This window comes from Triticum dicoccoides, chromosome 1B (assembly GCF_002162155.2).
Source record: "Triticum dicoccoides isolate Atlit2015 ecotype Zavitan chromosome 1B, WEW_v2.0, whole genome shotgun sequence".
Taxonomy (NCBI): Eukaryota; Viridiplantae; Streptophyta; class Magnoliopsida; order Poales; family Poaceae; genus Triticum; species Triticum dicoccoides.
In genome coordinates, this window is record NC_041381.1 from 317,301,271 (window position 1) to 317,315,425 (window position 14,155).

Sequence of the window (14,155 nt, forward strand, 5' to 3'; positions counted from 1 at the left end):
GTGGACGAGAGAGTAGGAGACAAACCTAATGAGACAGAGAGAGAGAGAAAGAGAAAGAGAGAGGAAGAAGTTAGGTCTGTGAGAAAGATGGAGACATGTAATATACGTGATTCTGTATACGTGGAAGGAGAAGAGACAACATGTTTGATGAGAGAGCTGGAAAAACATGGACGAGAGGGGAAGGATCTCATGGGTTGAGGGATTGACAATTTTGTGTGGGGGAGAGAGGGATTGGTAATTTTGTGCAAGAGAGAGAGAGGGTGGGAGGGAGGAGTCAGTTAGCCGTCATCACATCACCCTGCTTCCAAATGACCCCGCATTCTCTAGCGCGGTGTGGTCGCCGTCTTCGAACTGCTCGATGCCCTCTTTGAAGATTGAGGTGTTGTGCATGTTGGGGTGCAAAGAAGCACAAGCGAGAGTGGTCGTCGTATAACCTTGGATGGGGATGAATTGTGTGCTCGGGGGAGTGTGTGTGTGTGTTGTGTTGCGTGTGTGTGTGTGTGTGTGTGTGTCAAATATTGAGCGAAAACAAACCTAAGGAGAGAAATGGGTATTCACGAAGAGATTGTGCGGGCCCTTAGGTGGGCAGTGGCCGAGTGAGGGTGTCAAAATGTGCGTGTTGATGCATATGTTGCATGCGATCGTGCGAGGGACGGACGAATCGAGAGAGATGGTTGTTGTGTTACGGATGCTCCTCTCTCTCTCCCTCTCTCTCTCTCTCTCTCACACACACACACACACAAGTGAACTAGAAGACCGTTCTCTCATGTATACACAACGTATCAGCATCTGTCTATGTCTCACTCATGCATGATCGTTTGCACATTCACACCTCTCTATGTCTGTATCACACACACACCGTCTCCACATTGCCCTTCCGCCACAACACACATATGGACACATACACACGTTCTCTCTCAGTCACACACACAAAATAAGTATTAAAAAAACTAGGGCGCACCTAAAACGTCCAAATCCAAATAAACACAAACTGGAGCTAAATTCAAATATATGGAAATATTGCAGCGTCAAGAACTTTCCCAGGAAAAAAAAGTTGAGTAATATTCGAGGATTGTTTTCACACACACACAAAAAGGTTCGGTGGATGTCCTTTGAGCGCGACACGGTGACGCACCGTTCGATCGACCGCGCGCCGCGGTTCACGCGCTTGCACAGGATTCTGTATCGTGGCTGTGGTACTAACTTAAAAAAAAGCGCTGCCTAAGTCTAATGTTTATGTGTACTAGTACGGTTTTCTTTTAAGTTTGACCAACCTCATATAAAACTAAAGTGAGCTCCCATACGCGCACTCATCAATATGCCACCGCCGCCGTTGCGCATGCCGGTGCTCGCCTGCTCCGGCCAACAATTTCTCACCCATCACCGCCGTGTCGTCGCCATCCATGTGCCATGAAGCCGAAGGCTCGCCCACTCACGTCGTCTGCAGTCCCTCCTCGCCATGCCGCCACGCTGCCAAGCACGCGAGCAGCTGGTGGAGCCGCGTCTATGCATGCAGCGTACGAAGAGGAGGACGAGCGCGTGCTCCAGCATGCCGGCGAGGAGGAACTAGCATGTCATTGTCGTCTCCGCCCGCGCGGAGGAGGCGCGCATGGTGGCTGTCACGGCAGAACTGGGCACGCGCGCGTCGAGCCTGCAAACCGGGTGTAGACGCGGAATCTACCTTCGAGACCTTGAATGCCACGTGGATCCTGCAATCTGAAGGAGCAATTTGGGTCAGTCGACTCATGTGAGCCATTTGATGCAACATGGATGGCTAGAAGGGCTTCTTCCACCTCTTCTGTCGTCTTCTTCCTTCGCTCCGTCGAACTTCTTTCACAAATCGACTGACCCAAATTATACTACTAGTACGAACGTATTAAGTACAGTGGGAACACGAAGGTACAAGCAGTAGTACCAACTGCAAGAAGAATAGTAGTACGACATAGTACTAGTACTACTCTACGTGCTAAACAGTTCAAATAACGAGAATGAACATAAACATAGTTCTGTTGGGGCCTCGGCACAACACACCCTTGAAAATAAACTAAGCAACTAGTCATCTTGACACTGTAGTAGAACCAACATGAGCGATGGCACTGCCACCTACTCGGAGTCTGAGTCCACGTTCTCGACTTCGTCCTCGTCCTCGACTTCGTCCTCGTCCCTCTTCCTCTTCCTCTTCGCCAACGCTTCTTTGCTTGAACCGGACACTGGGCTCTGCTTCTTCATCCAACCCATGTAGATATTTAAACAAAGGTAGGCATCCATTGCTGTGTACAGGATGTGATCTTCATCTAATATCTTCGACTCCCATGCATGATGAAACTCGTGATGAGGTTTCTTTAGTTTAGCGTACGAAGGATCAATCATGGCTGCTGCCAGGGTCAACATTGAAGGTTGAGAGGACGACACCAGGCTTGCCTTCTGGAGATCGAAGGGCTGGCCTACAACGAGACCTATCCGACGCAGGACTTCTTTGTCGTTCTTAAAGCCTACAGTAACGAATTTCACTCTTTTGTCCTTGAGGAAGTTCTTAAAATCCTAGCACTCATTGTCAGCATGGCATATGTGGTAGACCAAGCAAATGTTATGTACGCAAACCTGGATCACGGCGGGCTTCTTCCTCTCTTCGTCCTTTAGATCCTTCTCTCGTCCCAAGACTGTGGTGTACTCAACATCTAGCCCAGCGACCCACTCATCCGTTGAACTGTTGAACATGCGTAGGAAGCGAGCAAGCCATGCTTTCACCGTCGCGGATCCACGTGTGTAGATGACGATGAACTGATCGCCGGTGATGGCTCTAACCTGGTACTCAGCGGCGACCATGGAGATTTGGGAGGCCATGGATTTTGGAGGAGGGTTGGGAGAAGTTGAACTGTTGTACCCCGCAAAAATTGGGAGCGAACTAATGTGAAAGGACGGGACGACTGGGAGCGAACTATTGTGAGGTAGAAGACGGGGACGAGTAGGGCGTGCGAATGGCGTGGGGTTGCTGGCTTGCCCGGTGGATAAACGGCTGCAAGCCCCCAAAGAGTTCTCGAGAACTATGCGGGACCCACTAGATGTCATGTCTACTAGACACATATCATAGGCCTGACGGTATAGCTTCTGCCTGTTCGCACGCCATGCCGGCGCGTGGATGTAACTTCACTTAATTCCGTCAACTGTGGCGCCTCCCACGACCTTCGCCTCCCTCGCGCGGTCGCGCCCTTTGAGACTTCGACCGACTAAAAATGAGCAATTTTTTTTGCCTACTCCGCATGCATGATACTCCCTCTGGTCCTTTTTACTCCCGTCAACCGTTTGCAAAGTGTTTGAACAAATATATACTTTTTTAAACACCACCTTATATTAATTAACCAGCCACACCAGTACACTCATTCGATACAATATTCACCACACAGGGCGGCACGTTATTTACAAGAATACCATCTAATCTATTGTCAAAGCTATACTTAGCGATTAAGTGTGCCACCTTATTGGCCGAACGGTTAATCTTTGACAATTGAAGATTGTTGATCAACTTCGAGATGCTCAACGCTTTCATCTTCAGGTCACGCATAGCAGACCTGTCATAGTCCCCCGATGCAAGAGACGCTACCACAAAAGCGCAATCAGTCTCTAAAATTACAGGATTATGAAGAGAAATACCTATGTAGAGACCGGCAATGCAAGCCCTAAGATCCGCTTCCTCCATGCTTTGACAGGCATCAATGAAATCCCACGACCAAATTTATACTAAAAATATCAATATCTACAATACTGATTATAATGAGTATAAGAACTATGTTTTATAATGAATGTAAAAATATTGATTTGACATTGTGAATGTTGATACTCCCTCCGTCTAGGTGAGTAAGTCATCTTAGGCGGTGCACCGTGACCAAGGAGGAGGGGAAAACGAGAGACATTAATGTTTATTTGCTAATTAAATAGTATTGCATGCAATGAACTAACCACTTCATGTCATGTTTGATAGTTTCAGGTCATTAAAAGCATGCACACCCTCATCTCTTATTGGTTGATATGTCAAGAAACAAGAAACAAGGTAGAAGTTAATGCACCACGCCTACGTGTTTTGGGATTATTTGGTTTTTGTAAGATGACTTACACACCTAGCTATTAGAGTACCACTACCTCCCTTCTAGTTTAAAGGGCTCGACTCAAAAATTTCACCTACTCTTAGCAAGATAGTAGAGGCGGTGGAATAGTTTTTGAAGTCTGCAAAAGTACTCAACTAATGTTGTCGTTCTTCACAAAAAAATGTGTTTACCAATGCATGCATGAACACTAGTTAGTCTAATCCCCCTCTTTTCTTTAATTCTTTGCCACATCAGCATGTTTGCTATTCCCGTGTACCAGCTAAGATACCACCATGATGGCCAGCCTTAATCATCGCATGCAATAATTTAGTGCACCTTGAAATATGAAAATGTGTGGGGCGTGTATGTTTTTAATGACTTGAGACTATACCTAGCCCGGCATGCAAGATGACTTATTATGCACCATTCCCCATACCTGCAGGAAGCCCGTTCGTCTTCAAATCTTTTCCTCTCCATGTGTGGAAACAATATGCCTGCCAAACTCTCCTTCTCCCTCCGGTGGTCCCACCACTCCACCCCGTGTGAAAAAATCTACATGCATGACCTCCTCCCCCCATGCTCATCCAATCCATTGTGACCAGCAATATTTCCAGCCCTTCGCGCCCCCGTAATTTACTCCAACAAATATGCCAACGTAGCTTTTACTTAACTTCAGGTGCATTGGGTCACTGACATACGGGCCCAGCAGTGTACTGGCCCACATGTCAGTGACGCAACTGGACCTGCAGTTAAGTCAGTGCAGCTCAGTCCATATCTTATGTAGGTGTGCCATTGCTCACTATAAATACTACGCCTCCCACGACATCTCTATCTCCTCCCCCTCACGTTCACGTTCATCGCTATCTCCTCCCCCTCCCTCTCACGCCGACCACCATGGCATCTCCCCTCCCAAGCCCTAGGAGACCCTCGCTGCACCGCGCGGACGGTCACGCATCGCCTTTCCGTTCTTCGCCTCCACTAGTCGAGGAGGACGCGTCGGGGTTCCGCTCCTCCCCGCTACGCGACGTGTCGCCGTTCCGTTCCTTGCCGCCACTAGTCGAGGAGGACGCGTCGGTGTTCCGCTCCTCGCCACGACGCTACGCGTCGCCGTTCCATTCCTCGCCGCCACTAGTCGAGGAGGACGTGTCGGTGTTCCGCTCCTCGCTGCGACGCGTCGAGGTGGACGCGTCGGTGTTCTCAATCTCGCCGGCACGCGCGTCGGAGGACGCGTCGGCTCCCCGCTACGAGGAGAACGCCGCGCCGTTCGCCGAGCCCCCAGCCTTGAGGAGCTTTGCAAAGAAATGGGTGTTGCCTTGTGGGAGGCTTTGTCTCCAGCAGAGCGCGCCAAAATAGAGGCGGAGAAGAAGGCCGAGGAAGAGAAGCGCACCACCCAACAAGCTTTTTGGGAGACCTATGTTGCGTTCGAGAGAGTCAAGCAATTGGTTCTTTGGCAGAAGGCTCGTTCGAGGGCCGTGAGGGTGGCGGAGGACTCCCGTGCCGACGCCCTGAGTGCAGTCGGGCCCAAGTGCCTCATCTACGCTTGGCGGTACGTGGACCGGGTGCATGCTTCCAGCCAGGAGGAGTACCTGTTGGCGCCGGATCACCACACCGGTGAGATCGCGCTCGCCCACCGGCAAGCCGCCAATCATCACCTCGCGAGTTGCGAGGCTGAGGAAGAGGCGTTTTGTCGGCGCGCTGGGAAACGGCCGCACACTAGGCACTCGTGGTGCGCCGCAAGCGCTCCTGCGAGCGTCGTGGCTTTTAGGAGGAGTATAATTTTTGTTTCGTAAGGCGATCTCATTAGTTTTGGGACGCAAGTGATAAATCCCGAACGTTCAGGAATTTTTAGCGTCCTTAATTAAGTATGTAAAAGGGAAAGTTTGGAAACATTGTGTATTATTACGCATTTTGCAAGTATGTGCACATAGCACAAACTTTACTATATACTATCGGACTACACGTCTCTCTCGATATATGCTTGCAGACTGTGCTACTCCCTCCGTCCAGGTCAATAAGTCATTTTGGTTGTGCACGGTGACCAAGAAGGAGGGAAGACTTGTACACCTATACGGAGGGAGTACTACTATTACTTATGTACGTGCAAATGCACGTTTGAACATTACGATGTGGTTTTTGTAAAAGTGGAAAAATAGCACTAGTCAAGCTTGTGAAACGATTCAATGCAAAACAAATGCAAAAATTCTTGTTTGATTGTTTACTTTTAGCTTCCTTCTCTATGGTTATTTCTCTGTGCACCGTGACCAAGGAGGAGGAGAAAACGAGAAACGTTAATGTTTATTTGCTAATTAATAGTATTGCATGCAATGAACTAACCACTGCATGTCGTGTTTGATATCTCAAGTCATTAAAAGCATGCACACTCTTTATCTCTTATCTCAAGTCAGGAAACAAGAAACTAGGTAAAAGTTAATGCACCGCGCCTAAGTGTTTTCGGATTATTTGGTTTTCGTAAGATGACTTACACACCTAGATGCACCGCACTAAGTGTTTTGAGTAACATTTTATCAGTTAAATCTTTGGTCATAATTTAGCACAAATTACAATGGTGAGGAATAAACCAGGAGGAAGTAGTAGTTTAGAAGCCCAAATAAATGAGTGAGGTGTCTCATTGTTACTCTCCACTGTGACTAGTCTTGTGGGAAAAGCTGGGGAAGCCGCCAAAAGAACTGGCCCTAGGAGTAGTAGCTAGGGATCGAGCGTGGGAGATGAACCGGAGAAAGTAAATGCAGAGAGATGAAATGCAAAAAAGACGAAGGGATGTGATGGTTGCTTGTCCGTTTCTTTTACCAGGCCATTTATTACTGGGAGTGGTTGGGTTTTGTGATATGACGGCTTTACTGCCGCGCCGCGAGCGGGGTGAGAGGTGAGACTCCCGTGCAGCGCCGCCCTCTACACTTGTACTACATCGGTCGTGGTTTATTAGTCCCCCATCGAATTTGACTGAAGATTTAACTGACAAAATGTTAGTGCATGTCAACAAAAACTATATCGTTGGATTCGTATTTGAACATAGTTTTGAATGATATAATTTTAGGTGACATGCATCAGTATTTATCGTACTATATATAATGGTAGTTCAATTTTTGGTCGTACTAATATATAGTAGTAAGGTGCCCGTGTGTTGCACCGAAGAGTGAAATGCATTGATCGGGGAGTTGTTTATTTTGACAAAGGATGTGGGGGTCATCTCATGTGTAACGGGTATCGATAGGTTTCTTCGGATATTATCTCATCTCTAGAGCTCACAAACATCCGGGTGAAATAGATAAAAAGGTATCTTTTGCAAACAAAAGCGTTCAACTGTTCAACCTGCATCCAAAACTTGTGAAGAAATAACACTTACTGTGCTTTGCAAGAAATGATCTTTATGAATTAGTTTTTGAGTATCGATTGTTATACATGTTGGCTACAGATGACATGGCACTTTCTTATAGTCAACAGTTGGCTATACTATTAAGTAATATTAACCATGCCCTTATACACCTAGACGGAGGGATTAAATCAGGATGACTTGTAAGGGGGCAGAGGAGATGTAAGAAATGGTTCATCGTAAGTTTTCACCAGTACTGTAGTAAAAATTCATACATGGAAGATTCTAGACTAAACCATAAACGGATACACTTTTATTCATGCGTGATACTCCAATAGAGCAAGATCCTGCATGGAAGTCTCCACATGTTTAGACACCGGATTACATTGAGCGAAGACTAATGATCAACATTTACTTGATAATGCATATTTTTTTAGAAGAATAGGGAGGCTCCTCCCCGGTTCCATTATCAAATGAAACCCAAAGTGTCTTACATCAGCTCACTGAGAGGAGCAGTTCAAAGGAAGGACTGCGGCGAAAGCCACTCAAGTTTAACGACAAGCTTACAGAATCAAAAGCGGCGAAGACACGGGCCATAAGCGCCCACACACACACTACATGTTTTCTAAGTGCACTTGATAATGCGTATGTCCAGGTGAACCTCCTTGGAGTCCCCGTGCACCGAGTCGGCGGGTAAAGGATAGAACGGATGCCATGGGTTTTCCAAGTCCACATTGGCGGGATAGTACCAGCTCCTCAGATTCCAAGTCTGTCCGATGAGGCCGGTTTCGCCACCCATGTGACCCAGAGGGGTAGTAACATTGACCTTGCACCCGTACATCTGCCTCGTGTCAGAGTCAGCGTCAGCGGCGACGCCCCTGACGCATGCTACAAAGACGGGGCGGCGGCCTGTGCGGGCCTCGCCGGTGCCCACGATCAAGAGGAAGACGCTGCCGTCCTCCTCCGAGACTAGCAGGCGGCAGTGATCCTCCAGCGACTCCGGCATGGTGAACCGGTAGCACGTGTCGTACTTGATGTTCTCTGCCAAGGGCCAGCAGTGACCGCTGCACGCATCCGTGAAGTGATGCACCATGTCCGCCGGCGAGCCAAAATACGGCATCGGGCACTCATAGCAGTGGACGAAGGGCTCCTTGGAGGCATCGACCAGGTCGTACATGAAACGGGAGTGGCTGTAGGGGATGTTGCGCCAGTTTAATATGTGAGCAAGTTACTACGAGATTTAATCCGAATAAGCACAAAATAAATCAGGATGGCTATAACAGAGATGAAACTAATCATGTGGACTAGCATAGTAGTAGGATACCGAGTAGAAACATGAATTCTACCACGATTTCGAACAGGAAGGACAGAAACACATACGAGGCAACAGGAGCAGCACCGTTGGCGTTGAGGTTGTCGCCCATGTCGTTGAGGAAGAGGTTGCCGAGGTTGGGGAAGAAGTCGTCGTTGGTGAAGTCGTGGCTGCAAGCAGCCGCGAGAGTGTGCTCCCCAGATTTCAACAGCGCCCGCTGAATGGAGCGCAGGAGGGAGTGCATGTAGGGGACGTTGTGGCCGCCGAATGGAGCGCAGAAGTAGCACACGAAGCAGTAGATGGTGTCCTTACTAGTACTCCCTAGTCTCTATCTATCTATATCTATATATATCTACTCTTATAGAAAACCGAGTTGGTGATGATGGTTTTCCTGCCATCTTGTAATATAGACCATCCGATCTATATCTGACGGATATAAAGCCAACTATGACAATTTTACAAAAGATACCCGTACCTCTCTCCACATTTACAGATAAGGCCTTACCTCATGCTCCTCCCTATGTCTCTATCTCTACAAGTACTTTTTTTATAACAAATCGAATAGTGCCGCGCCGTCCGCTGCACGCCCGGCTGAACATGCCTCCTCGCCTCCATCATCACCAACAGAGTCTTTTATAGGAGTAGGAGTAGAGAAAAAACCGAGTTGGTGATGATGGTGTGCCGTGCAATGCACGGGCATCTTGCTATTTTTTTGCATATAAGTCCAAACACCACGTAGACACGGTCTTTGAGCACAGTTCGTAGTCGTTCCACGATCGAGCATCGAAGTTTGTAACTATTTTAGATTAGAATATACTACTCCTCCGGTGCTAGTAGTAGAGCAGAGTCCTACTCTACTACTCTACTCTAGCAAGCTAGTGCATAGTACTGTAGTAGGTACTGTAGGGAGTACCAGTACTGTGATCACTCAAGCAAGTTGTCTGGCATCCATATGACCCTACGCTGCTGGTTTGTGTCTCGTAAGTCAAGCGGCGTGCTGTAGTCATCATCACCTATCCACTTCCCGCGGCACATATTCGCTTCTCCATCTTTGTCCGCACATAATCTCGTCCAAGCTTCCATCCTCGCTAAGGCGCCTCCCCCCCTCGTCCGAAACCCAAGCACTAACAATTGCAAAACCGAGCAGCGTTCGCCGAAAGAGTGGCTGGACTTCGCTCCCCATAGAGGTAATCAAGCTCATTGTTTCGCTTGTGGACAATCTCCGTACCATGACGCTCGCCGCGTGCTCATCGGGGCTAATTCGTTTACTCAAAGCCCTCAGGCCGGAGCTTTTTAAGCCAGCTCCTTGCTTGCTGATGCCGCCTGATCTTCAGAAACGGCATTTCACGCAGCATAACGATCGTAGGGTGGCGAGCATCAACCCCCTTCACTGCGATCCGATCCCCGTCAGCCTCAGCTACATTAACGGTATGTACTGGGTCGGCATGAACACGTCTTGGATGGTGCTCGTCGACGGTCGTGGCAGCTGGATGCTCTTGGAGGTCTACACCCGGCGATTGATCCCCCTTCCTTTGATTAACACTGCACTGCTTTGGCACCGCGGCCCAGAATACTCGGAATCTTACAGTAGCCAACATGATACCAAGTTTGATTTGCTCAAGGTTGTAATCTGCCAAGTGCCCACAAGATCTGGGAATTATAAAGATTTCAGGCTAATTGCGTTCTTCAACCGCGGTCTTGCCTATCTGACAGGTCACTGCGGTAAGTGGATAAATCTGCACATCCATCGCAGGATCATACATCCTCCATGGTTCTCTGATGCCATTGAACACAAGGGCTTCATTTACGCTGTCGAGTCCTTCTATGGCTGGATGTATTGCTGGCCTACTCCAGTCATCGCTACAAATGGTTGTTACAGCAGTATGTTACTTTCCTATGATATCATGATGGCTTGCTTATATTACTGTCAAAATTTACTGAAAAAAATATTCATGCTCATAACATGCTGTTCTTAAGATTGACTAAATCAAGAACCCTTTTTTATTTGACTCCAACTTGATATGATGTTGTAGGCTGCCTGGTGTCCCTACCCTTCCTAATCCTAGAACCTTTCAAAGAAAAGCGGCATGGCAGTTGCAGGTGGTTCCTGGCTCGATCAGACGACGATGAAAGATTGATGATTGTTCGCACGTACCGGACGTGTTGTTTCGCGGAATACAATCACAGTCACTTCAAGGTCTTTGAGCAGGATCCCAGCTTCTTTGGGCCTTCAGGAATTTTTGACTAGAGGCTCGTAAGTAGCCTTAGCACACGCTCTCTATTTGTCGGACTGAATTATCCGATTAACCAGGAGATAACCGACGGCAAGGATCATGATGGCAGCGCGGTTTCGTTCATCAGGCAAAACTATGTGTACACACGTACCATGCGTCTTTGCATGCACCATACCCTGATATGTGCCGCCATGCTCTGCAGCCCAAAGTAGGAGAGAGGGTCGCAAGTATCAGACTTCGACCTGCTGGCTGGAGTTTCCCTCGTCAGGGACCCATCTGGTTCAAGCCGTTAGCCAATCTCCACATCTTAATAAATAGTAACGTCTAACTGAGCCAGTTAGTTAGATGCGTACACTTGGTGTAGTAGGATCTTTATTTAGTTTGATGCATACACTTGTTCTTTTTTGGTAGCCCTTTTGTAATGATGGCTGATGTTTGGTTTGGAAGAGAGAGTTGCGTCTTCACACTTCTGGCCTGCTTACTGCTTCTGTTGCACCCCCAGCCCTGGTTGATGCTGCTGCTGTTTTCAATGTACAATCAGTAGTATATTTCGTCTGTTGGTTGAATATAAATGTGTTGTTAGAACGACAAACACAATGTTTTGGAAGTCGTTGCACGGTTCGATCCTTTAGTGCCCCGTACCGTACGTAGCTCATACTATTTTTCATACGGAACACATTTTCCACTTGTTGATAACATGCAGCCCACTGATGAAGGCCCAATAGAGAAGCCCATAATTAACTGGAAGAGACGCTCTCACATGAATCCAGCCCAGGTACATGCTCATGGTCCCCTAAACATAAATAAGTAAATAAATAAATAAAGCTAAATGCTCATGCACCAGTTCTTTGGGAAAATAGGTAGCCCAGTATTTCTTTTTGAAGAATACCCAAGCTAGGCCTATTTGTTTTCTCCGAATTACTCGGCTGCAAATCTTTCAAGACGAGCAAATGGGATATTAGTTTTTTTTTAATTTTGTTCTTCACTTATATCTTATACGTATTTCATTGGATTTAACATGACATAGTACTAACTTAATTTTAAATTTGTTTTAGTATGGCTATTACTTTTTGGAGGAAGAATATTTCGTTCCCCAGCAAAAATTTCCCACATATTTAGTTAATTTTTTGACCCTGGTACTGACCAGAAAATGGCCGGCAATTCTAAAAATGGAAAACGGGCTGTAATAAATTCCATATGAATTAGAAAATGAGTAAAAATTATAAAAATAATAGCAAATGGGCTGTACACACCACAGATTTCGAGGCTGACTTGTTTACGCAAGGCTTTGTCAGTGAACACACGATTCTAGCCGCCGTGCTTCTTCAATCTCCGATCTTCCTGCTCCAGCCGCCTAAACTAGCGTCGGTGAGACTGCCTGCTCCCTCCTCTTGTGGCCCGCTGTGAAGCCGCGCAGGCTTCCCCGGCCCACCCTACTCCCTCCATTGGCCTGGCCGCACGCAATCAACTGCCTCCTTATTACGCAAAAAAAATGATTCCTCCCACTGACATCTGGGGCGCACCGGTTGGGAGGCTGACATGTGGGCCTACTACGTTGACGCGTACGCAGGGCTTGTCAACCTTGTCAACAAACGATTCTAGCAGCAGTAACAGTTGGATTTGAGTCGAACGGTCCTGCTGCTTCTTCAATTGCTGCTATTCTTGCACCAACTGCCCAAACCAGCGCCAGGGAGACCGCCTTCTCCTGCCTCCAGTGGCCGGCTGTGCTGCCGTTGAGGCCTCATTGCCTCCTACTACTCCCACCGCTAGCCAGGCCCTGCGGCGACGGCAACCTCACAACGCAGCCGAACCAGTGAACCCTGGTACTCCTCTCCGCATGGGCATCCACTGCCGCGTCTTCCCCGGCTCCGCGTCGTCCCCTTCCTAGGCCTCGCCGTCGTCCATCGCCTTGGTGCTCTCGGCGCGGCGTGGTCAATGTGGTCAATGACATTCCATCGAGAGAGTACTGTACGTGTAGAGGCTGACAGCTGGGCCCACGGCCACAACCCAGTTTTTTTGTGATTTGCCAAGTAAGTCGCTTTGTCAGGCCTGTTGGGCTGCAAATCTTTCAAGACGAGGAGAGCTTTCATTCGGCTGGCCGAGAAAATGGCCCATCAGTAATGAGAAATGGACTGTACATTTTTAAAACACATCAAACCGGCAGTTAGTTTCAAATATCTTTTTTTTTATTTCAAGATTTTGAATTACATTAATTTTTATGAATGGAGAATTTTTTGCATTTTATATTGATATACATTTATTTTTAAAATCAGTTTGAATGCGAGACGAAATTTCGGGATTAAAAACAGTTCGGACCGCACCAAAATATGCAAAATTTCGTATAAGTTTTTAATCGTGGCCACAATATGGGCTGTAATGCTAACAAAAAGATTATGGGTTCCAAAAAAAACCTTAAGAATTAGCAAATGGGCCGTAAATTATTAAAAATAATGGCAGATGGGTTGTATGCTGTTTTCCACAGATTTGAGGCTTTCCTAAAAAAAGGTTGACGCACAAGCAGTGACTGTTGGATGGCCATCCAACGGCCGTCGTGCTTCTTCAATCTCTGCTCTTCCTGCTCCAGCCGCTCAAACAAGCGCCGGCGGGACTGCCTGCTCCCTCCTCCCCGCGGCTGGCTCTGACAGCTCGAACCCACCAGTTATATCATCGTACGCAAGGAAGTGCCTCCTTATTACGCACAAAAAAAAAGAATACTCCCCCTGTTAGCTGGGACCCAGTATAGTGGCAGGCTGACCTGTGGGCCTACTAAGTTGACGGGGATGGAGGGCTTTGTCAACTTAGTCAATGTGCACGATTCTAGCCCCAGTGATCGTACGATGTCCATCCAACGGCCGTAGTGCTTCTTCAACCTCTGGTCTTCTTGCTCCAGCCGCCCAAACCAGCGCCGGTCGTGCCTCGTGCTCCTGCCTCCTGTGGCCGGCTGCAATGCGGCGGAGGCCTCACCGCCCCCTACTACTCCCAACGCTGGCCAGGCCATCCCTCTACTCACCCACACCCCCTGTTATTCTGCGGCGACGGCAGCCTCACACCGCAGCGAACTAGTGAACCCTCGTACTCCTCTACGCGTGGGCATCCACTGCCGCGTCTTCCCCGGCTCTGCGTCGTCCCCTTCCTAGGCCTCGCCGTCGTCCATCGCCCTGGTGCTCTCGGCGCGGCGTGGTCAACGTGGTCAAGG